Source organism: Saccostrea cucullata, unplaced genomic scaffold (genome assembly GCF_032062105.1).
Source record: "Saccostrea cucullata isolate Sc308-1 unplaced genomic scaffold, CSIRO_AGI_Scuc_v1 ctg138, whole genome shotgun sequence".
Classification (NCBI taxonomy): domain Eukaryota; kingdom Metazoa; phylum Mollusca; class Bivalvia; order Ostreida; family Ostreidae; genus Saccostrea; species Saccostrea cuccullata.
Window position 1 is genome coordinate 194,409 of NW_026935400.1, and position 24,578 is coordinate 218,986.

A 24,578-nucleotide genomic window follows, 5' to 3' on the forward strand; every position below is an offset into this window, starting at 1 on the left:
CTTGCTAGGTTCAAAACGGTCAACTCTGCGGTGTATTCACGTATTGCCAACGTTAACAATGCATATAACTTCAAAATATATGCTACGTTCTCTGATCAATGCACATGAGAATTAATATAGTGTGAATAAAGAAAAAAAATGTGCAACTTAAGTTTTTTTCCGTAAATGCATTAAATCTTAATTGCTATTAAAAAATACCAAAGCAACAACAAAGAATGACTCTTCATAACATTGCGATCTGGCCCCTTTTTAAACACGGATTTTTGCCTTTTCAAATCAGAACATTGACATATTTTAGCTAAAATGAACAAGTATGGTATGAATACAAACACTTCAAAATCTTTTTTGATAGAGAGACTCTCAATATATACATAATATCAATGAAATAAAATTGCATACATCAGTGCCAAATCTCAACTTCGCCATTGCGGCTATATATAGGTCACTGTATCATTTGATTAAGGAGGCGGAGCGTCAATCAAGCGTGCGAATAGTGTGAATATATTATCGAGTGTTCGACGTGTACTTAATATAGTTTTTAAGTGATATCTTATTAATTAACTAAACAATCTTAAAACCCCTCACCTTTTTTTCAGGCTTGGGACCGACAATATGTAATAATTTTGGTAGGTTTAGGTTTTATTTTTACTGCTTAGCTTTTAAACGAGCATATCAATGAAATAATTATTTTTGAAATTCGTTGAAATAAAATGTAAACACAATGATATGGTTTCTGTAAACATAATGTCTTGCAAAAGATGGTATTTTTAGGACTAGGTAAGTATTTTTAAGATTTTACAGTAACCTAGCTTATTTCTCAACCCAGATAGCATGACTATGTTGGGCCAACATTTGTTAAAGGTTGTATGGTTGGCGTTGGGGGAACAACGTTGGGCCAACGTTGGACCAATGTTACCAAGTCAACCTTCTCGACCATGACGGAATTCCTATGTTGGCCCAACCTTGGTCCAACGTAAGCAACTTCCATTCACTTTAGTTTCCAAAGAGGGAAGGATCATGGCGTTGGCCTTACGTTGGACCAATGTTTATAATACACCCTTAAAGAAAGTGTATTTACAAGTTGGTAGTAGTATGTTGGCCCAACTTTGGCCCATTGTTTGTAATACACCCTTAAAGAAAGTGCCTTATCAAGTTTGTAGTAGTCTGTTGGCCCAACGTTGGCCCATTGTTTGTAATACACCCTTAAAGAACGTGTCCTATCAGGTTGGTAGTAGTATGTTGGCCCAACGTTGGCCCATTGTTTGTAATACACCCTTAAAGAACGTGTCCTATCAAGTTGGTAGTAGTATGTTGGCCCAACGTTGGCCCATTGTTTGTAATACACTCTTAAAGAACGTGTCCTATCAAATTGGTAGTAGTATGTTGACCCAACGTTGGCCCATTGTTTGTAATACACCCTTAAAGAACGTGTCCTATCAAGTTGGTAGTAGTATGTTGACCCAACGTTGACCCATTGTTTGTAATACACCCTTAAAGAACGTGTCCTATCAAGTTGGTAGTAGTATGTTGGCCCAACGTTGGCACAATGTTTGTAATACACACAAGTGTTATTTTGTTTAGGTCTTTCAAAGATGGGATATTTATATTGGGCCAACGTTGGCCCAATTTTTATACTTCCAACTAATTGATGGTGTTAATTTTATAATTAGCTGCTGAGCTTTACGTTAGGACAAGGTTGGCACATTCTGAAATAATTAAAAGGACTTTCTATGTCCATGCTTATCATTGGATGACTGCTTTTGTTTAGATATGATATTTTCAACATTTTAATTTTGCACTTAAGTGATCAAGCACCAAAGAGTGTTTTATTCTATTTTTTGAATTGTGTATATGCTTATTTATTTGTAATAACCCAGATAGCGGAACACCGTTGGCCCAATCTTACATTATGGTTCTATTATCTATGTTGGGTTACCTTGATTGGGCCAACAATGGCCCAACATGGAATATTGATAGCTGGTTATGTATAATAGTGCGCTAATGTTGGGCTAACTGTTGGCATTATATTATAAAACTATAATCATGAGAGAAAATATTTGTTTGGGGATTGGCATCGGCCCTACGTCGGTCCAATATACCATGAATCTGACTGAGGATCATGGGTAGACAACAACCGGGCTACTTGTAATATCCGCGCCATTTTTAATCTGACACGAGCGAGCGTAATGAGACTGATACCTTGCATATCTGCATCCACTTCGTAAGTATTAATAATATGTTTGCCTCGGCACAGCTGAATTAACGTTTAGTTTTTAAACGATATCATGTACAAATCTGTTTAAATCAGACAAGGGGAAGTGCAGAGGCCAGGTGCTGTTAGGTCAACACTGTACAGATAGCATGCTAACATTGGGCCAACGTTGGGCCAATGTAATCGGTTACATCGGGCCAATGTTGGAAAATGGCATTGACCCAATTTAAGTTTGCTCATCGGCCCAATGTTGGTCCGATATGTTGGGCCAACGTTGGCCCAATGTAGAGTGTTATTTCTACAGATATTGGCCCAATGTTGCGCCAACATTGGCCCAATGAATGCGAAATTGTTGGCGAAACGTCAACAAGAACATTGGGCCGATGTTGGCAAGTGACGTTAGCCCAGTGTCATTTTGCTCCTTGGCCCAATGTTGGCCCGATATATTGGACCAACATTGGGCCAATGTGTATAAACATTTAATTGTTACAAATCTGTATATTAATGAATCTGATCGTCTCTTCAATCAGAAATAAATCTACAACCAATCCTTCTTGAAAAATCAAGCTAGCTAAAATAAATTTAAAATTCTTATAATTTATCAAACAAAATAAATTATCAGTGATTAAATTTTTTGTTTCTATACAAGAAAAATAAATGAAAGTATAAAAATGTGTTTTGATACAGTTAAAACAATAAATGATTTGCTCCTTATTTAAATTGAAATTTGTGTCTATAGTAGAATACATTTCCGAAGTCTGACTTAATTTACTTATATACACTTAACGTCGAGTACATGATCAAACATTTTGAAAATGATGAACTTGCTGAAATTTATTCAGTACTAAAAATAATTATAAATTGGGTTCTTTCATTTAAAATTTGTTCATTGTAACGACAAATTTTCAATACATGTATTCTATATGGGGCAACATTGAATCAAAATTGTTGTGATGATGATTATCAAGCGTATAAATATCATTCATAAATGCCTTCATCACGCAAGCTAATCACTTAATCACACCATGAAACAAAAAAGACGGTTGTTCCTTAATTGACAGCTTCAACATATAGTGATATACTTGTAAATTTAATCGTATGTTTACTCTTTACTGAGAAAAGTAACAAATGTATTAAGTACCAAATATTACAATTTTAGTGTTACTGGAGATTCTAAAAAGACATGGAGAACACAATCAAAGAATGGCTAAGGTATGCCAAGGACAGGGATGGGGGAGGAAGAAACGGACAGAGAAGAAAAGAAGGGGGTGGAGGAGACTCGGGAAGAGGAAATGGAGACTTAGGAGAGGGATCAGATGGAAAGTGGCAGTGCCTAACTTTTTTTCTGTAATATAGTGTGACATACCTGTAGTTCTGCCCTTTTTGTGTCTGTTTGTCGGTTATAAACACGATGCAGATGCCAGAAACATTTTTTGTGTGTATACAGTCATGTAACCCACTTTTGGGGATGGGCGGGTCAACTGAGTGCACTTTTGGGGCTGGGGTGGATGGGCGGGTCAAGTGAGTGCAGCCCCTGTTGGGATAGGTGGGTCAACAGAGTGCAGCCCCTGTGGGGGATAGGCGGGTCAAGGGAGTGCAGCCCCTGGGGGGGGATAGGTGGGTGAAGAGAGTGCAGATTAGGGGGTCTGTGGGGGATAGCTGGGTCAACTCAGTACAACCCTAATCCTAACCCTAGGGGGGCTAGATGGGTTAGTACATAGCCCCTATATGTCCTATACGGGGTGTTTACACTGTGTTTACATTTTACTATATACGCTGCTACTACGATTCACAACGCTGCTACTACGATTTTGGCAGCGAGTCAAAAGAATTTGATTATGACGTCACGCTTCACAGTCTAGACAGTCTACCCTAACCAGTTCAAACTGGATTTTCTGAAAACAATAACAAAAGACACATGATAACAAGGCAATTTTATTCAGAATTCAAAATCTATTCTCCAAATGTTGTTTTTCGTGTCAGCAATAAAGGGAATGCGACAATATATATACACTGTATAAGTCTCTGGAAGAATTCCTTGTTTCTTTCTATGTTCGAATTCACGAAAACAGCTTTCAATCTGGTTTTTCCATCCACTTTCCTTACAATAACAACTGAGCACCCATTTGTATCTTTGATAAAATAAATAACCATTTTTTCTCTTCAGACAGTATTGGTCCTCTCTGGTGTCATAATCTTCAGGATCCAATTCCACTCTTTTTACCAACCACACTCTTTTTTGGTATCTGGGACTAAATATTCTATGGCGTTTATAAAAATCCTGGATCGCTTCTTCTTTAGTTTTCATCCATTTTCCAAAGCTTGATCCATTGACTGACCAACAATACTCCGTTTTCTTTGTCATATTTTTTATCTGCACCATTTTTTTTTTACCTGTGTCGAATTCAGAATGCTAACGAAGTGTGAACGTCAATGTCCAGCGCTGGTTTATATACCTGCTGTGTGCCGTGTGCAAAAATACGTTTTACCTGCGTTTTCTTATATACCTGTTGCATCACCTGTAAAGGGCCGTGTGCAAAAAAATATGCTGACTACACAGGTAATACTTGGCAGCGATTCAAGTTTGTTTAGGGCCGTGTGCAAAAAAAAAAAAAATATGCTTACCTATGCATTGTGACGTCATCCACTGTATAAATACAGGTTTTCTCCTACTTTCAGCTCATTCTACAGTCAGAGCCAGCTCCCTGCCTGTGGGAGGTCATGGATTCTACTAGAGAAAAACAGTTACATGCTCAGCGATTATTAGAATGGAAAAAAAGGGAGAGAGAATTAGATCAAATTCTTGATGAAAATAAAGAGCGAGAATTAGAGCTTAGGAAAAGAAATGCGGAAAGATTACAGAGAAGAGCTCTACAAGAAAAACAACGACAACAACAACTACAACAACAACGACAACGACAACTACGGGAGAGAGAATCAAATCAAATTCTTGATGAAAATAAAGAGCGAGAATTAAAGCTTCGGAAAAGAAATGCCATACTATTACAGAGAAGAGCTCAACTAGAAAAACAACGACAGCAACAGCAAAGGACAAGGGCGCATGAGGGGTCAAAGTTACCTATTCATTCACCACCCAAACCCAAGGCCATATCCCAGTATTATCGAGTCAAAGTGAATGAAAGGGTGCACTCTAAAAAATTTAAAGCTCAACAGGATTTTTACACTGTAATTTTTAAGGAGTTTCCAGAGGAAGAAAACAGAGGATTTGTTCGGCGATTATTCAGAGACATGTTACAAACTTTCAAATCGAAAATGCAGTGTAATCCTAACGATTACCTCCGCCTGAACATACGCCACAAATCTCTGGAATCAGAGATTTGGTACGAGTTTACTCAATGTAAACATTTTAACGAGGACGTCATTTTAGACAAGATTGAAGCCGTGCAACAATCCAGAAAGGAGTTCAAACTGGGCGACGGGGGCATGGAATTTGATATGTTTCGGGTCAAGTATCCCGAGGGAAGTGGTGGCCAGAAAACCAAACATCTACAAGTGAATAAGGAGACTTTTAAGAACAATAAAAGAGCCATCGTTCGGATCGTCAATCCCTGGGATAAATTTTGTTTAGCTAGAGCCATCGTCGTGACTCGATTACACAGTCAAAAACCCGAACATCCAGACCCCGAATGGGAAAAACAATGGCGCGTATGCGGAAAGGAGATGTAAAGCCAATGACCAGAAGAACCAAGCCATAGCCCTCATGGAACAGGCCGGGAGTGATATCACTCAAGCTTGTGGATATGCAGAGTGGACGAAACTACAACAGGTGTTAGCTCCCCAGTATCGACTGAAAATATTTCAGTTCAAGTCTACTTCGACTAAACTCACCTTAGAGCGCATCTTCAAAGGCTGGGGAGACGGAACTTGTTTGAACATATTGTTAGACGACCATCATTACGATGCCATCATATCCATGCCGGGAGTAACGGGGAACCAATATTACTGTGATCATTGCGACGTGGGGTACAGTCATGTCACAGACCATCGCTCCAAGTGCCCTCATCGCTGTACCTTTTGTTTAGGACATCACCCTAATTGTCCCGATGAAGGGATCAAGATTAAATGCCAGGAATGCCATGGAATGTTTAAGAACAGGACCTGCTACGAAAATCATTTAAGACCCCATAGTAAGAAGACCACCACTACTGTCTGCAATTTAATGGAACAATGCGAGAAGTGTCAGTCTTGGATACCTAAGAAATTATTCCCTCATCACAAGTGCGGAGGACAGAAACAGTGTAAGATCTGTAAGAAAATCGTCGATACCGATCATCAGTGCTACGTACAACAGAAGCCCCAGAAGAAGAAGAAGGGGAAAGGGACCTTAGAGTTTTACATCTATTTCGATTTCGAATGCACTCAGGAAACCGGCATTCACATCCCTAATCTGTGTGTGGCACACCGCGTCTGTCAACATTGCAGTCACTTACCCATAGACCAACCCTGTCCTCATTGTCAACACATGGGACCCCGTCAGCACCTATTTCAAGGACCAGACACCTTAAAGAAGTTCATGGACTGGTTATTACAACCCACTACAGGTACTAAGAATTCCACTTTAGTACACGACGAGGCCATTATCATCGCCCATAACTTCAAAGGCTACGACGGACAGTTCATTTTGAATCACCTGGTGCATTCCTCTTGCCTGAAACCTAACGTCATCATGACCGGCAGTAAGATCTTATACATGGAAATATGCGGACTGAAATTCATCGACTCGTATAGTTTCTTACCGTTTGCATTAGCCAAGATGCCCTCCGCTTTCGGATTCGACGAATTGAAGAAAGGCTATTTCCCCCACTTTTTTAATACGGAACAGAACCAGAATTACGTAGGACCTTATCCACCGGCAGCTTTCTACAAACCGGACGAAATGTCTACCAGTGGACGAAAAGCTTTTTTTGAATGGTACGACCAACAGAGGGGAAAAGTGTTTGATTTCCAGAAAGAGTTTGTAGGGTATTGTGTCTCGGACGTCGACATTTTACGCCGATGCTGTGCACAGTTTAGAGCCACCCTCAAGAGTTTGGTCAATGTGGACCCTTTCCAGGAATCCATCACTTTTGCCAGTGCTGCTAATTTAGCCTACCGTCGACAATTCATGCCTGAAGACACCATAGCCATCATTCCGAACCTCGGGTATCAACCGGCACGACAATATTCGGCTAAAGCCTGTCGGTGGCTCACCTGGATGAGTCAACAGACTGGATGTCACATACAACATGCCAGAAACGGGGGCGAAATCCAGATCGGAAATTATACCGTCGACGGATACCAGGAAGCGACTCGCACCGTCTACGAATTTTACGGGTGCTATTGGCACGGATGCCCCACCTGCTATCCCAGTTTACAGACCGAAACTCATCCTCATCGGACCCAATTTACTTACCAGCAATTACACGAAGAAACCCTCAGAAGGACTGGCGATTTAGAAGACATGGGGTATACCGTCCGTGGTATCTGGGAGCACGATTTCGATCAGCAAGTGCAAAAAGATGAGAGTTTACAGCAATTTGTAGGAAACCTGGACATTCCGGATCCTTTGAAACCTCGAGAAGCCCTGTACGGAGGTCGGACCAATGCCACCCGATTATATTGTGAGGAAGGGGACATGAGATACGTGGACGTTTGTTCCCTATACCCTTACGTGTTGAAACACAGACCATTTCCCGTAGGGCATCCCGAGATCATCACAGACGAGTTCCAGGACGTGAGAAATTATTTCGGTCTCATTCACTGTCGGGTCTTACCTCCCCGAGACCTCTATCACCCCGTATTACCTTATCGGACGGGAGGCAAGTTATTATTTCCCTTATGTCGCACGTGTGCCGAACGACAGGACTCTACGTCTCAAGATCGATGTCCACACACCGACCAGGAACGTAGTCTCACGGGTACTTGGGTGACGACCGAATTACATAAAGCCCTAGACATGGGATATACCTTAGATCGAATCTACGAAGTATGGCATTTTAAAGAAAGCAGTCAGGATTTATTCAGATCTTACATCGATACCTTCCTCAAGATCAAACAGGAAGCCTCCGGATTTCCCCCCGACTGTAAGACCTCAGAACAAGAACAAGATTACATTCGACAAGTGTTATACAAAGAAGGATTCATGATGGACATTCTCAGTATCGAGAAGAATCCAGTGAGAAGAACCATTGCTAAACTCTTTTTAAATTGTCTGTGGGGAAAATTTGCTCAACGCTTGTTATTACCCAAAACCAGATACTTGGACGAAGAAGAGGAATTACAGCAACTCTTACAAGATTCGACTCTCGACATCAAGGGCATGCAACTCTTAGTCAATAAAGAGAACCCCAATGAAGACAAGATGCTAGTGAATTATCAAGACAAACAGGAATTCGTCGAAGAATGTCCCTTTGGAAACGTGGTCCTGGCTTGTTTTACTACCGCGCATGCCCGCTTACACCTCTACGAGACTTTACAACCTTTAGGAGATCGGGTCCTTTATTTCGATACGGACAGTATCATTTACCAACATCGGGAAGGAGCCTTTAATCCTACCTTGGGTAATAGTTTAGGAGAATGGACCGACGAATTAGACGGGGATCACATCATCAAATTCATGTCGGCAGGCCCTAAAAATTATGGTTACCGGACGGCCAAAGGAACCGAGGTTCATAAAGTCAAAGGAATCACTCTCAACCATCGTACCTCCCAGATCGTGTGCCTAGAGACTTTAGAAAAAATGCTCAAAGGAGAAATAGAGGAAGTCACAGTCCCTTATCCCGACAAAATCCAGAGGACTCGTGATCATGAGCTCGTGAACAAACCATTAGAGAAAAAGTATAGAATTGTATATGATAAGAGACAATTGTTACCCTCTTATAACACTTTACCTTATGGTTATTGATATGTTGATATGTTTGTTTGTTTTTATTGAATTAAAAAAAAAAATTGAATTGTTGTTTTTATGTGTTGTTGTTTTTCTTCTTCCCTATAAAAAGGGGAGCAATACAAATCAAAAGTTCAGTCATGACTGAGAAATTGTTAGATCAACCCATGCGTTATCCCCAGTATGCTCGGCTCTCAAAGAGAGAAGCTACTTTTGAGCAGGGATGGCCAGAACCTCTCTTAGGAAAAATACCAGACCTAGCTCGAGCCGGGTTTTACTACAGGGGAGTGAAAGATAGCGCTACCTGTTTTCATTGTGGAATGATTTTTAGTAATTGGGATCCCGAGGACGATCCTTGTGTAGAACATGCTTATTGGAACCCCAATTGTCCTTACATCAATCTGTATAAGGGACGAGGGTGGGTGATGAATGTGTTTATTACGTGTTTAGACAACAGGGATATAAACCTTTACCTGAGATCAAACCTCTACTGAACCCACAACCAGACGTCCAGGCTCGAGGAAAATGTCACATTTGTTTAGACGAGGAATTACAAATCGTTTTTCTACCTTGCGGACACGTATGCTGCTGTGCTTTGTGTGCTCCTTCCTTTCAGTTTTGCCCCATCTGTCGAGGCGAGATTCAACAGTCCAAACGCCTATTTCTGTGTTAACTATAAATAAGACCCTGAACCCAACTTTTCCTTCATTGATCAACATGTATTCCGAGGAGACACCCCTCCCTTCTTTTCAATTGAAACACGAGTTTACCATGGTGGTTGCTGGACCCTCGAAATCGGGCAAAACAGAATTCGTCAAGACATTAGTGAACAATCTAGACTGGATCACCCCCATGCCCGAAAAAATCGTCTGGTGTTATCGGGAATGGCAACCCGCTTACACTTCTTTAAAAGAGAAGGTATCTTTCATCCGAAATATTCCAGAAGACGACGAGAAATTAGTAGCCAATTTGAGTGTGCCCCATTTACTCATTTTTGACGACATGATGGGAGGAAAAGCCATCGAATCTATTGTGGATTGGTTTACCCGTAAAGCGCATCATCGGAATACCAGTGTGATTTACATCACTCAGAATTTATTTGATCGAGCTGCTTCTCATCGCACCATTAGTTTGAATGCTCATTATTTAGTCTTATTCAAAAATCCCAGAGACAAATCTCAGATCAGTGTGTTGAGTCGTCAGCTAGCTTTACCTCATTTGATGTCTGCTTATCAAGAAGCCACCCAGATACCTCACGGATATCTTCTCGTGGACTTGAGTCCCCAGACCCCAGACCAATACCGATTGAGAAGTCGAATGTTTGAAATGTTGACTGTACACATGCCTCAAGAGTATAAATAAAAGTGTTTCACACTCTTCTGAGTCATTGTTCATTTCAATCTCATCATGGCTCCATCAGCCAAGAGTAAATTAGTGAGAACCTTACGACGTTTACAGCGGGAACGAGATCCCGCGAAGCGAGCCCATTTAATCGAATTAGGGCGTAAAGCCTTATTGAATTGGTTTGCCATGGGAGCTCGCAATTTAATGAAAGGGGTCTTACCTATCAATAAACAGACCCAAAAGTTTATTAATAATCATCGTCAAGATTTAAAGATCATAGCCGATCAATCGGCCAGTGATCAAGACAGAAAAACAGCTATTTTAAAACGCGGAGGTGCTGGATTTCTAGGTGGAGTCATCATTCGTCATTTATTTAAATGGAATAGTCCTAAAAAACGGCGGGTTCGTCGTTTAAAGAGTGTAGTGGTAAGAGTCGATAATAAGAAACAAAGAGTGTTTCCGGATTGGATGGTCCGTGTCGGAGGAGCAGCTCAAAAGAGCAGAAAAAAGAAGAAGAAAAGAAGAAGAGAAAAGCCCCTCCTAAGAAGAAAAAAGCCCCTCCCAAGAAAACAGCGAAAAGGCAAAAATCTGCTCCTCAAACTCTAGCTCAACGTAAAGCCATGCCCGAAAGTTTAAAAAACGAAATCAATCAGTATTTTAAGGAACAAAGACAAAAGACCATAGGAGAATTGCTCAAGAAACAAGCAGAACTGAGAATGGATCGTGCTATGGGACCCATAGGCAGTCAAAGAGCCAGCGATTTAGAAGTGTTTCCTCGAGTGAATGTGGGCATTCCCTCCTCCTCCTCCTCCCCTGGAATTAAAGTTCCCATTCATGTCCCTAAAATCACACGTTTTCAACCCTTGACGGCCTCCACCCCTCAACTACCTAAAGGCCTGAGATATAAATGTCGATATTGTGGAAAAATTTATGTCAGGGAGAAAGCGAGAGATAAACACGAGAGCGACAAACACGGAGGATATGCCCCTCCTTAGAGAGAGACACTATAAAAGGGAGTGACATGAGAGACTTCTCTTCATTGTTTTCAAAGATGGCCAAGAAGAAAAAGGGATGTTGTACGCGATTAAGAGCGCATGCCCCTCTTTTAAGAGTGTTATCGGACCCTCACTATTCCTCGTCTTTAAAAACGGGGATTTTAAAACATTGTTCTGGAGATTGTATTCTGAAAATTTGTGAGATCGTCTACAACCTATTAAAAGGGGTGTTACCTCTCAATTCGGCTCAGAAACGAAAACTAGCTCCAAAGAAACACATCTTAAGGAGACTGGTCCGACCCCAATCCATACAGAAAAGACGAGCTTTATTAGTACAACAAAAAGGAGGAGGTATTTTACCCCTTTTAATCTCAGCAGCACCTTTACTGTTGGATGCCGGACATTCTGTCTATAAAGCCATTAAAAAGAAGAGGAACAACAAGATACAAAAATGAGTCGTAAAATGGTGTTAGTACCTGAAGTTCTGTTGAATGAACTCAAAGGTAAACTCCCCAAACCTCCGGAATTTCAATCTACTCTGAGTATAGGTCAAGAATTGGACCAGATTACCAGACGTGAAGATTTAACTCCAGAAGAAAAAGTGGCTTTATACGGTCAAGAACTTCATCGGTATAGGAATTATTTACAACAAGCGAGAGAGCCAACGACTACCAAAAAAACCCCTGCACCCTTAGCCCCAGCAGCACCAGCAGCCCCAGCCCCCGCAGCAGCAGCAGCAGCTCCAGCAGTAGCAGCACCACCACCAGCAGCCTCAGATCCCGAGATCGATCAACAAATCATTCAAAGTGTGAATAAACCCATGCAAAGAAAAGCTGAATTATTATTAAATCATTTAAAGAAAACCAACGTCTTGACTTGGGATAAAGACGGAGAAATCAGTTATCGAGGTCAAAAAGTACCCGATTCTAACATTGTGGATATAATGGCTGAAAACATGAGAACCAGATCCTTGAAAAATCGTCCGGTGCCTAAAGGATTAGATGAATTTGCTCAAGCTTTAAAAGAGACCCGTACTCCCATGACTTACTTGCAAAATCGAGACCTTATAAAAGCCATGCAGAAACCAGGAAAAATCAGTACTCCTAAAGGGGCTTTGAGTGACGACGACGACGAAGAGGAAGAGAGCGGATTTCAGGATGCTTCCTCTTCTTTTTTGACCCCTATTAGTCGACCTGTAGAGGCAAGATCAAGGGTGTTAAAAAAATTCACACCTAAATATAGTCCCTATCGAGCCCAAAAGCAATTAAAAACCCAAGAAGAAGAAGCCAAGAAGAAATTAGAACAAATCGAGGAAAATTGGCTATCATTGCCTAAGAAATGAAGAAGAAGAAGAAGAAGAAGAAGGGAGTAGAAGACATTTTAACAGAGATTTATTACGATCCTAAGAGAGGGTATGGAGGCATACAGACTTTGTATCGTCAGGTCAAAAGTCTGGGGCATAAGATTTCTTTGAACACCATACGAGAATGGTTAAAAGAGCAAGATACCTATACCTTACATAAACCCATTCATAGAAAATTCCGGAGACAACAGACCAGAGTGACGGATATAGACGAACAATGGCAATTAGATTTAGCGGATGTGTCCAGTTTAAAGAAACACAATGACGGTTATACCTTTTTATTGTGTGCCATTGACGTCTTATCTAAATATGCATGGGTGGTGCCTTTAAAACAGAAAACGGGGAAAGAAATGATTCGAGGATTACAAGAGATTTTCCGACAAGACGGTCGACGTCCCGTCCGCATTCAATCGGATCAAGGCAAAGAATTTACCAATCGAGAATTCTTACAGGCGTTTAAATCCATTCATTTCTTTACCACTCGCAATACGGACACCAAAGCCAGTATCGTGGAACGATTTCAGAGAACCCTCAAAGCACGCATGTGGCGATATTTCACTCGGAATAAAACCAGACGGTATTTAGAGATCTTACCGGATTTAGTGTATGCTTACAATCATACCTATCATCGCAGTATCCAAAGAACCCCAGCTCAAGTGAAGCCCTCGAATGTGTTAAAAGTCTGGAAAACTTTATATGGGGAAGAATCATCACCTCAAACCAAAAAACCCCCCAAGTTTAAAACAGGAGATAAAGTGCGCATCAGTAAAGCTAAACGCACTTTTGAAAAAGGATATTTACCGAACTGGACCACGGAAATATTTACCATTGCTCGACGAGTCCCCGGTCGGTATCCTTACGTGTATCGAGTACAAGATTATAACCAAGAGGAATTAGAAGGGACTTTTTACGAGAAAGAATTACAACAGATCATTAAAAAAGACGACGTGTACGAAGTAGAGGAAATCTTGGGGTATAAAAAGCGACGAGTCGGGAAGAAAATCATTCAAGAAGTCAAAGTCCGGTGGAAAGGATATCCCCCTAGTTTCGATTCATGGATTCCCCAAACGGATCTCATCAAATAACACCTCATTGGAAATGTTGTGGAGAGAATATTCCTCGAGAAGAAATTGTGTATTTTGCACAATTATTCATTTGTATTTCCCTCATCATCACCAGTGTGGTCATGTTAGCTTTACACGATTCTAATCGAGAATATTGGATGGTCTGTGTGAGTTCTTCGGTGGGTTACATCATGCCTAGTCCTACCATGATACATCAAACCCCTAGGGTCAAGAAGACCAATTCACCCAGTTAATCCCGGAATCTAAAAATAGATACACCCTATATAAAAAGGAGACACCATAACCCTAAGAGGATCATTTCTGATCTGAGTGAGGGACAGAGCACACATCATGGATTTTTTAAGCTCAGAGTATCGTTGGAAAATAGTAGAACCTGAAGGGACTAGTCACAAAGGAGAATGGATGAAAAACAAAGAGACATGTATTCAAGATTTCTTTGATAAGAATCCAGGACAAACAGGTCTCAATGAAATCTACCTGTATAAGAGATTCAAGTTACCGGACCGCCAAAGAAGCAAACAGATGCTCTTAATAGGACCCAGATCACCTAAATATGGAGAATTTAAATGGAAAGTCAATTACGTCTTGGCTCACCGAACACAGGGACCCGAGAAGACTTGGATTCAAGGAAAATGGATGAAAAAAGCTGGAGATTGTATAAAAGACTATTTGGAAGAAGTGATCGTAAAAGGATACGATATCATGGACTGTGCTTGTGAAACAGACTATTTGTACATGAGGAGACCTTTTCCCATACAAAAAGAACTGAAGAGAAGTTTTGAATGTTTGTTATTATGATGTTCTTGTTCTTGTTGTTGTTGTTGTTATGAATGAAAAAAAAATAAAAAAGAAAAAAAAAAAAAATTCTAGTGTTGTTAGTTATTTTTTTCCCCTAGATACACACATACAACTAAATGCTCTATATACACACAACAGAGCGCTCTATATACACTAGCTTTGTCATGATGACGTCACAATCACGGATTTGAATCGCTGCCAAGTATTTACCTGTGTAGTCAGCATAAAAAAAACGTAGGTCTATCGTATTGATGCACAAGATGATTTTTTGCACAAGATATATCCTGTACAGATGATGCAAAAATATAAAAAGTATGATGCACACAGTCAAGCAGGTATATAAAGCGGAGCTGGGAGTACCCTGCACTCATTATTTAGCCATCATGTCTTTTGTGTGGAGAATTATCTATTGGATTGATGTAGAAAAGACAATATGTTATCACTGCAATGAGAAGACGAAAGAGATACATAAATACGTCGGCTACAACGATGCGGGAGAAGTTGTTGCTTGGTACTGGGGATGTAGTAAATGTAGAGAACCTATGCCACACTGGATTGTAGAGATGACCCCCCTTCCATGGAGACTTGTGGTTGTAGCTGGTGCCTGAAATATTTCATCTGGAAGAAAGGAATTGAGAACATACCGCCTCCCCGATGGGTGAAAATGACCAGGAACAGACCTTTGAAAGAATGTATGATGTGCTACCAGGAAAAGACTCGAGGAAAATGGAAATGCGGACAATGCCGGCAATATCCGTGTTGTGAAAAGTGTGTGAAGAAACTCTTTGAGACTTCCTACAAGAAATGCCCCTTATGCCGATATGAAGGACAATAAATTTTTTTTTTGTATTTTTTGACTTGAATAAAAATTTGTGTTTAAAAATTCTTTGTTGTTTTGTTGTTTGTTTTAAAAAATAAAATATAAAAAAAAAAAAAAAAAAAATTTAAAAAATAAAATAAAAATAGATGAAAGGTTTTATCAAGAGGTATATAACAAAACCCTCTCTCATTCTGAAAAAGGACACTGAACAAGTCAGACGTGTTTTTTGTTTCAAAGATGCAGTATCGTTGGTATTGTGAGAGTCCCATTAGTCAGTGTATGTACATGCAAGGAGGGTGGATGAAAACTAAAATAGGAGCCATCATGGATTTCTTTGAAAATCATCCAGGCTATTACCTGGAGAATGTGTGGTTGGAAAAAAGAATGAAAATTCCCTATCCTCTAACAGGATCTAGAGTGAGGGTGAAAATCAACCAACATTATCAGCAATTCAAATGGGTTACTTGTACTCAAAGGAATCGTCTGACACCCATCAACACCATTCAGAATGAAAGTTCATGGTACTCGGACATTGGAGATTGTCTGAAATATTATTTCAAGATGGAGAAAAAAGGACTGACGTTTCCACCTCATTATTGTCCTACAGAGTACTTGTATTGTCGCATCCCCTTTTCCCAGATTAAAGACTCGGTGGAAAAGAAAGGACATTTGTTGACTCGAGTGATTGAGGACCGATCATCAGAAGAAGAAGAAGAAGAAATAGATGTGTAAATTTTTGAATAAATGTTTTGAATTTTTTTTTTAAAAAAGTGTTGTTATAAATACAAAGGTCTTAAGGTCTAGAGTCTCAGTCTTAGATTGAACATGGCCGAGAGCAGTGGGTTTTACATGACTTTACCCAGTGATGGGTCTATGGCCTCTTTTTCTAGCAATACGACCGCTCAATTTAAAACCTTATTACCACAATCCCTAGATTTAACCGACGGAGAATGGGAAGTGGCTTTAACAGAAATGATGTATCCCAATTCATTGAAAAACATTACAGAAAAGGAGGCTTATTTTGACATCCTGGTTCCTCAGTCTTATGCTCGCCATATCAAAAACCCCAATGTTTATGGCAGATTTAAAATGAAAACCTTAGACCCAATGCCATTACGTCAATGTCCTGTACTGCTCGATTGGGCCCATACTAAACGGCCTGCACTCGTTGAACTAGATAGCAAGATGGAAATTAGACGAATTCACTTCAGACCCGGGCCTTACACTCACCCCAAGGCTTTAACAGAGGAAATAAGTCTAGGACTAGAGAGATCATTGAAAAAAATATGGAAAACCCTTGGTGATGGAAATGAAGAAAAATCTATGAAATTAGTATATTACGAGACCTATGATCGAGTGATGTATGAAATCAATGAAAAAATGCTTACTCCCTTATGCATTCGTTTCCCCACATCCCTAGCTTATAAGCTAGGCATGGACGGTCAGAAAGTCATTCTTCAGAACGATACAGAAAACATGACCAAATGGATCAACATTAGTTACTTGGGAAACAGTACTGTGGATTTATATGAAAATCTGAAATCCATGTATGTCTATTGTGACTTGATTCAACCCCAGACGGTAGGCTCCAATGCCTTGAAACTCTTAAGAGTGGTGCCTTGTACATTTCATTTGGAGGATTCAAAACAAGCCAAATGGGAACCCATTCGAGCGGAATATTTGAAACTAAGTAAAAAACATTTCGATACCATTGAGATTCACATCATGACTCCTTTAGGGACTCCCATGCCCTTTGTAAGTGGTAAATCAGTGGTGAAACTTCATTTCAGAAAAGTCTACTGAGATGAATGTACCGTTATTGTGTTCCATCTTATTGGGTGTGGTGGCTTGTCTGGTCTGCTGTCTGTATTGTATTCAGCCGTAAAAGGGTATAAAAGGAAGTCCCCCGAGGATATAAAGGTCAGTTGAACAAGAGACATGAACCATGCAGTATCATCCCGGATTACTGAGACAAAGAGGACACAGTTGGACTTATCATAAAGGTTTATTACGTCAAAAAGGCGGAGCAGTAGGTTCTATCATCTCTGGATTGGTGGGAGCCCTTCCCTTGGATAATCTATCGGGAACTCCTATTACAGGATTACTCAAATTGGGTAGGCTTTTAACTCACATGAAACCTCAAAAAGGAGGAAATTTTTTAAACTTCCTCTCGGCAGCAGTCCCTAACATACCCCTACCGGGCACAGACTCAGGTTTGACTCTCAAAAACGCGGCCGAGTTAGCCATGGGGTTACAAAAAGGTCGAGGATTTGTCAAAGATTTACTCAAACATGGGAAACAACAAGCCATCATGGCCGGAGTGAAGATAGGCAGGGATGTGGTGGGAAAAAGAAAAAACATCAGAAATGCTCTTTTAACCCACGGACTCAATGCGGCCAAAAATACAGGTCTATTTGCTTTCAATCGAGGAGTCTCTTTACCCTTTAGAAAGAAGAAGAAGAAAAAAGGACAAACAGGTCAAGGAAGAAGAAGAAGAAAAAGAAGAAAGCAGACAGGGAGAGGAAGAATCCTGTTAGCCCGAGGGGGTCCTAAGAGAAAAAGGAAAAAACAAGGAGGAATTCCTAAAAGAAAACGTCATTTAGATGTGTTTGACTGAGAGAGAGAGAGAGAGTATAAATAGGACAGTCCAGGGAACAGAAGGTTCATTTGTGAAAACTGAATCCTAGTAGACACATCATGTTACAGCCCGATTCCTGTGCGTGTGGGATGAACAATTTAGAATTGTTTCAAGTCCCTCCGACTAATATTGCTTTAGAAGACTCGAAATGGGAAGAATATTACCCCATTTCCAGTACTTTAGATTCCGACACCGCTCCCATCGAATTTGAAATCAAAGGACAAGGAGATCACTATCTGGATTTATCTCAAACTTATGTTCAAATGGTATGTAAATTTACCAAAGACGATGGAAGTAATCTGACTGGGGCGAACAGCACTTCCAGTCCCGTGAATAATATCTTACATTCCATGTTTACGGAAATCGATGTCAGTCTGAATGGAAAAATAGTGACTCCGGGGACGGATACCTATCCTTACAAAGCTTATCTGGAGAAATTATTGTCTTACCGACCCAGAACTTTAAAGACACAGACGAGGGCCTGTAGTCTGTGGGAAAAAGATACGGCAGGACACATGGACGAAGTGGGGTTAGAGGCTCTTGGTGTAGCTCAAAATAAAACCTTTGATGTAACTCCGGGTGCAAATGGTGGGGCCGACACGGTGACCATTAACCAACCCATCCTCACAGCGTTACCGGCCAATTCTAAAAACGAAGGATTCCGAAAAAGACACCAAGCTATTGCTGACAGTAAGAAAATCAGTTTGCTGGATACTTTACATTTGGATTTGTTTCAACAAGATCGATTTCTACCTAATGGAGTGGACGTCCGTTTGCGATTTAATCGAGCTAGACCCTCTTTCTACATGATGATCAAAGGAGGAAGTACAGGAAAAGTGAAAATATTGAGTATGATCTTGTGGGTGAGAAAAGTCAAACCCACAGCAGTCATGATGAATACCATTAATCAGAGTTTGAATACCCACAGAGCCAAATATCCCTTGAGAAGAGTGGAAGTGAAAACCTTTACCATCCCCATAGGGACCCAGTCTAAGATTACGGATCATCTGTTTCAAGGTCAGATGCCTAAACGTCTCATTTTAGGCTTTGTGGAGAATGCGGCCTTTAACGGAGATAAAACTAAAAATCCCTTTCATTTCCAAAACTTTGGGATCAAGAAATTAGATGTCAGTATCAACGGAGAGACCATGAGTACTCGTTGTTTTGAGCCTAATTTCAACGACGATTTATATCTGAGATCCTATCTCAGTCTGTATCAAGCTCTGGGAAAATTAGGAGAAGATTGGGCTCCGGACATCACCCTAGAAGAGTATAAAAGCGGCTACACTCTATGGGGCTGGGATTTCACTAAAGATCAAGAAGCGCAATCGGATAAATTCCACATCATAGAAACAGGAAATCTGAGAGTAGAAGTGCAGTTTACCAACAATACGGTTAACACCATCAATTGTGTGGTGTATGCAGAATTCGATAACTTATTAGAAATTAACAAACAGAGAGAAGTGAGCATTGATTACTAAAAAAAAAAATGGATACGGGACAATTGAGAGAAGTCTTATCCAGAGAATTCAAGAGTTCTTTTGGAGGCGTGTATCCTGTAGATTTATTACCGGATCAATTAAGACCTGGAGAAAAAGCTGTCGTGGTCAATACGGATCCTCAAGATCGACCTGGAGAACATTGGGTGTGTCTATATGTGAGCAATCCCGTGGTGGAATATTTCGATTCTTATGGATTTCCTCCCTTACAAAAAGAAATTCAAGATTTTATCCAGCGTCATGCTCAACAATGGATTTATAATCCGTATCGCTATCAAGACTGGAATACCGATGTGTGTGGACAATATTGCGTGTATTATTTACATCAAAGAGACAAGAAAAGAAAGAAAACCGACGAGTGGCTATTCCCCTTTGACCAGAGTACGGCTTTACAAAGGGACAGATACGTGGCGAATTGGTTTAAAAACACTTATCATAAATTACCTACGGGTCATGGACAAAAGTGTCAATGTTTTTATCAAAATGTATTGTAAATGAGTTGTTTGTTGTTTGTTGTTTGTTGTTACAAAATAAAGAATGAAAAAAAAAATCTGTGTTCTTTGTTTTGTCTTGTGTTAGTGTTTTCAGAAAAAATCCAGTTTGAACTGGTTAGGCTAGACTGAGCTTTTGACTGTGAAGTGTGACGTCATAATCTTGAATCGCTGCCAAGTATTTACCTGTGTAGTCAGCATAAAAAAAACGTAGGTAAAACGTATGTTTTGCACACGGGCCCTGACTTGAATCGCTGCCAAGTATTTACCTGTGTAGTCAGCATAAAAAAAAAACGTAGGTAAAACGTTCACAGCAGGTATATAAAGCGAAACTGGGAGTACCCTGCACTCATTATTTAGCAAGCGAATTCCAAGAATATTAGAAGACATGGAGATGGATAAAGATAAATTTGCCTTATTAGAAAAGAGAATGACGGAACCTATGGAGGGGGATCACGAAGCTCCTCAAACAAAAAGAAGAATGGAGTTGAAAACCTTGGATCCGGAACCTAAGATTGAATATTTACCCCTGAATGAGCCTGTGAAGGATCCTAAATGTCCTATGCCACCCGGAGACCTGGGAACCTACGGAGGGGGATCACAAAGCTCTTCAACAAAGAAGAATGGAGTTGAAAACCTTGGATCCAGAACCTAAGAATGAATATTTACCCCTGCATGAGCCTGTGAAGGATCCTAATGATCCAGGCAGAAGTTACAGGATAGCCATTAATTGGACTTTCACCATTAAAGAGCCTAAAGAAGAAGAAGATATAGACATGTTTCTGAGCAACCAAGATGATTTCTTCTTTGGTTTCCAGTATTTGATTATACAAAAGGAAAGACATCCCTGGACAGGAGAACTGCATCAAATCAGGGGATTCATTCAAATGAAGGAACCAGAAGGAGGACTGACTATGTGCAGACTTCATATCGCTGCCAGATTTGCTATGTCTCACAGTACTCCAGAATTGGAAAGTATGTTTTACAAGCAAGGAGGTGACTATGAAGAATATGGTGTTCTGAAACCGGAGGAGAGAAATAAGGAATTGGAGCCCAGAGATTGGATAGAATGGGAAATAGGAGCTTGGAAGAAACCTGAAGCTATTGCAGCTAGAGAAGCTAGGAAGAAAAAGTTCTTAAAGAATGTGAGCTGGTCAAGATGTGAATAAATAAAAAAGATTGAACTGTTATTTATTGTTAGATCTCAATAAAAAAGAAAAGAAAAAAAAATTGTGGGTTTTTTGTCATTTTTAAAAAATAGGTTATCTCCCTTTAACCATAGATTTTTTTTTTTCAAAACACCAAAACAAAAAATGTTGAGGTTTTTTTTAAAGATTGATAAAAATAGATACAATTTTAAAAAAGGTATAAATAGTAAACATGGTATAAAACACACCTCAGTTGTGGACTGGCTTCATTATGGGTAACACCTCCAGTAAAGAAATGAGTCAGAACACTAGATTAAAGGAAACTGAATGGTTACTTATACAGGAGGGAGGAAAAGATATCATACCACCTCCCTTGATGGTAGAACATCCTGCAGTATTTATACCACCTCCCTTGATGGAAGAACATCCTGTAGAATATAAACCTCAGGAGGAGGAAAAAGAAAACATAAGACCAAACAACAAACTCTTGGAGGATATTAAGGCTCATTATCAAAACAAACAGAAAGAAAATACAGGCAATGGATATATTGCTTACTTAAAACAAGACAGAGGTAGAATAGCCAATAATTGGATATTTAATTTAACTGGGTGCCGACAGGAAGATGTAGATCAAATCATTGGAAGTGATTATCAATACTTGATCTTACAAAAAGAAAGGCATCCAGAAACTGGAAAACTTCATCATGTGAGAGGATTCATTCAAATGAAAAACAGAGTTCAAGGGAGATACATGTACAGAAAGATTCATAAATTAACCTGTTTTGAGATGTCTTACAGCACCCCAGAATTGGAAAGAACCTTTTATAGACAAGGTGACTATGAAGAATATGGAGTTCTAAAACCTGATGTGAGAAACAAAGAATTAGTTCCAAGAGATTGTAGATTTACCTGAATAATAAAAAAAAAAAACTTGTTTTTTTAAAAAAAAATTCTTGTTGTTGTTGTTCTATAAAAACAAGGGTGTTTTAAAAAATAGATTCATTTTACATCATGAGTCTCCAGGAGATACAAGGTGATTTACTCAACTGTGAGGTAGAAGCTATTGTTCATCAATGTAATTGTTTAACTGTAAAAGCTCATGGATTGAGTCAAAGTATTGCAGAGAAATTCCCACAAGCTAATCTCTATGCCACTCGCAGACCTCTAGGGACTAGAAATTTAGCCGTAGAAGAAGATAGAGGAATTCCAGGCACTATTAAGGTGTTTCCCTCACAAACCCCTGTGGTCATTTGTTTATTAGCTCAATGGGATTATGGAAAAGCAAGTCACCGACCTAAAAGAATTTCCACTTATCAGGATACCCCACAAAACAGAGAGCAATGGTTTCAAGCCTGTTTACAAGAAATGGGGGAAAGTTTACCTTACCAGACTTATGCTTTTCCTTACAAGATTGGGTGTGGACTAGCCCAAGGAAATTGGATTCATTATAGACATTATATTGAACAATTTGTACACACTTATGAAAAACATGTGTACATTCTTCATCATTAATTGTGTGTTTTCATGTGATGTAAAATAAAGAAGAAAAAAAAAAGTACCTTTTTTATCTGTCATACTCTAATGTCTGTTTTAAACAGGAGATGAAGGTCCACCGCAATCCCCATGCACTCATAAGCAGATCTCTGGGGGGTCAGTAGAAACACTCAAGTAGTTTTTTTTCTTTTCCCCTGTGATATAATGTCAAATATTTTAATGGAAAATTCAGAAATTCATCAGTAATTGGAGTCAAAACTTGCTATCTTTATAGTATTGATTTCCATTATCAGATTTTATTTTTTATCCATTTTAAAAATATAAACATTTAAAATAATTATCTTAATAATAATAATTAAATAAATTAAAATGATATCTCATTGAAACTTTTTTTAGATTCAAGTTTTTGTTTTTGTTTTTATGTTAGTTATTTCACTGTATATTTCCCAAAGGAAGACCAACAGCCAGGCTTCACTTCACTTAGAGAATGGATTGGTTAGGAACAAAACATATCTTCCAGGTTTGAGGACTGTATAGAAAAATAAAACCCATTTTTTTTTTTTTTTTGTTATGAAATTACATGAGACAATGTCTCTTATAAATGTAATGCAAAAATAATATCTCTTATATATATATATGGATTCCTATACTCTAATCATATTAAATGTCATTTGTAAAATGTATTATTTTTAAAGACAGATTTTATTTAGGATTGACTTTTTAAATGATGACATGAATAGCAGGCCATACTTTCAGCACATGACAAAAACATTCTCTCAAATTACACAGAAATGGATTATTTAGCATAGCTGACATTAAACATATAGATGAGGGATAACATAATCACAATTATAAACAATGTGAAACAACTTTAAACGACCTACAAGGTAGATTACAAGCCTTTTTCACTGGGGTAAAATCTCGCCGAAATTCGCTATGGCCGCCGAACCCGAACCCGACTGTATAAAGATGAAGTCATAAAAATAACATAACACTGATGTAGTATTACATGATATTTTTTTTTTATTTTATTTCGTACCATTTCTGGGGCAGAATTGTTTTCTAGCCTGTGTGAAATTTGTTGGTATTGAATACATACTTTCTCCCCATACGACCCCCTTGGGGATGAGTCAGGAAACTGACTTGAATCGCTGCCAAGTATTTACCTGTGTAGTCAGCATAAAAAACGTAGGTAAAAGGTATTGATGCACACGACCCTAATTTTTTGCACACGGCCCTTACAAATGATGCAACAGGTATAAAAAGGTAGGTCAAAGGTGCACACGGCCCCCCTGACTTGAATCGCTGCCAAGTATTTACCTGTGTAGTCAGCATATTTTTTGCACACGGCCCTAAACAAACTTGACTCGCTGCCAAGTATTACCTGCGTAGTCAGCATAAAAACGTAGGTAAAACGTGCACTCGCCCCACAGCAGGTATATAAAGCAAAAAACTGTAAAATTTGACAATCAGTCTTGCTTGACACTTCGAACTTGACAGACGTGAAAATAGTATGGCAGAAGCAATGATGAATACTCCACACAACCCCAGCTATGTGATACCTGAAGGGTATGTAGGAGCCCCCATGCCAGAGTCACAGGATGCAGTGGGATTAGATTTGGGTATGTATAATCTTCCAGCATATGCGAATAAAGAAGATATGGGCCTATTAAATACAACTCTGGCTGGGATTGTCAACATGCTGTCTGGTCTTGACAACAAGCTGACTGATCTGAAAAGTTACATCACTAAAATGAAAGGAGGAAGCACTTACCAGAAAAACCAAGGGGGATCAGGAGAAAAAA

General features: G+C 39.5%; 1 long non-coding RNA gene across 1 annotated transcript; it reads right to left on the bottom strand.

Annotated features, from left to right (window-relative positions):
• Positions 1 to 4,811: 4,811 nt before the first annotated feature.
• On the bottom strand, positions 4,812 to 23,775 carry LOC134242713 (uncharacterized). The gene is made up of 4 exons (XR_009986908.1): positions 23,658 to 23,775; positions 23,210 to 23,302; positions 22,839 to 22,967; positions 4,812 to 4,943 (listed from the first exon to the last, which is right to left on the bottom strand). It is a non-coding gene; the product is annotated as an uncharacterized LOC134242713 (long non-coding RNA).
• Between the last annotated feature and the right edge of the window lie 803 nt (positions 23,776 to 24,578).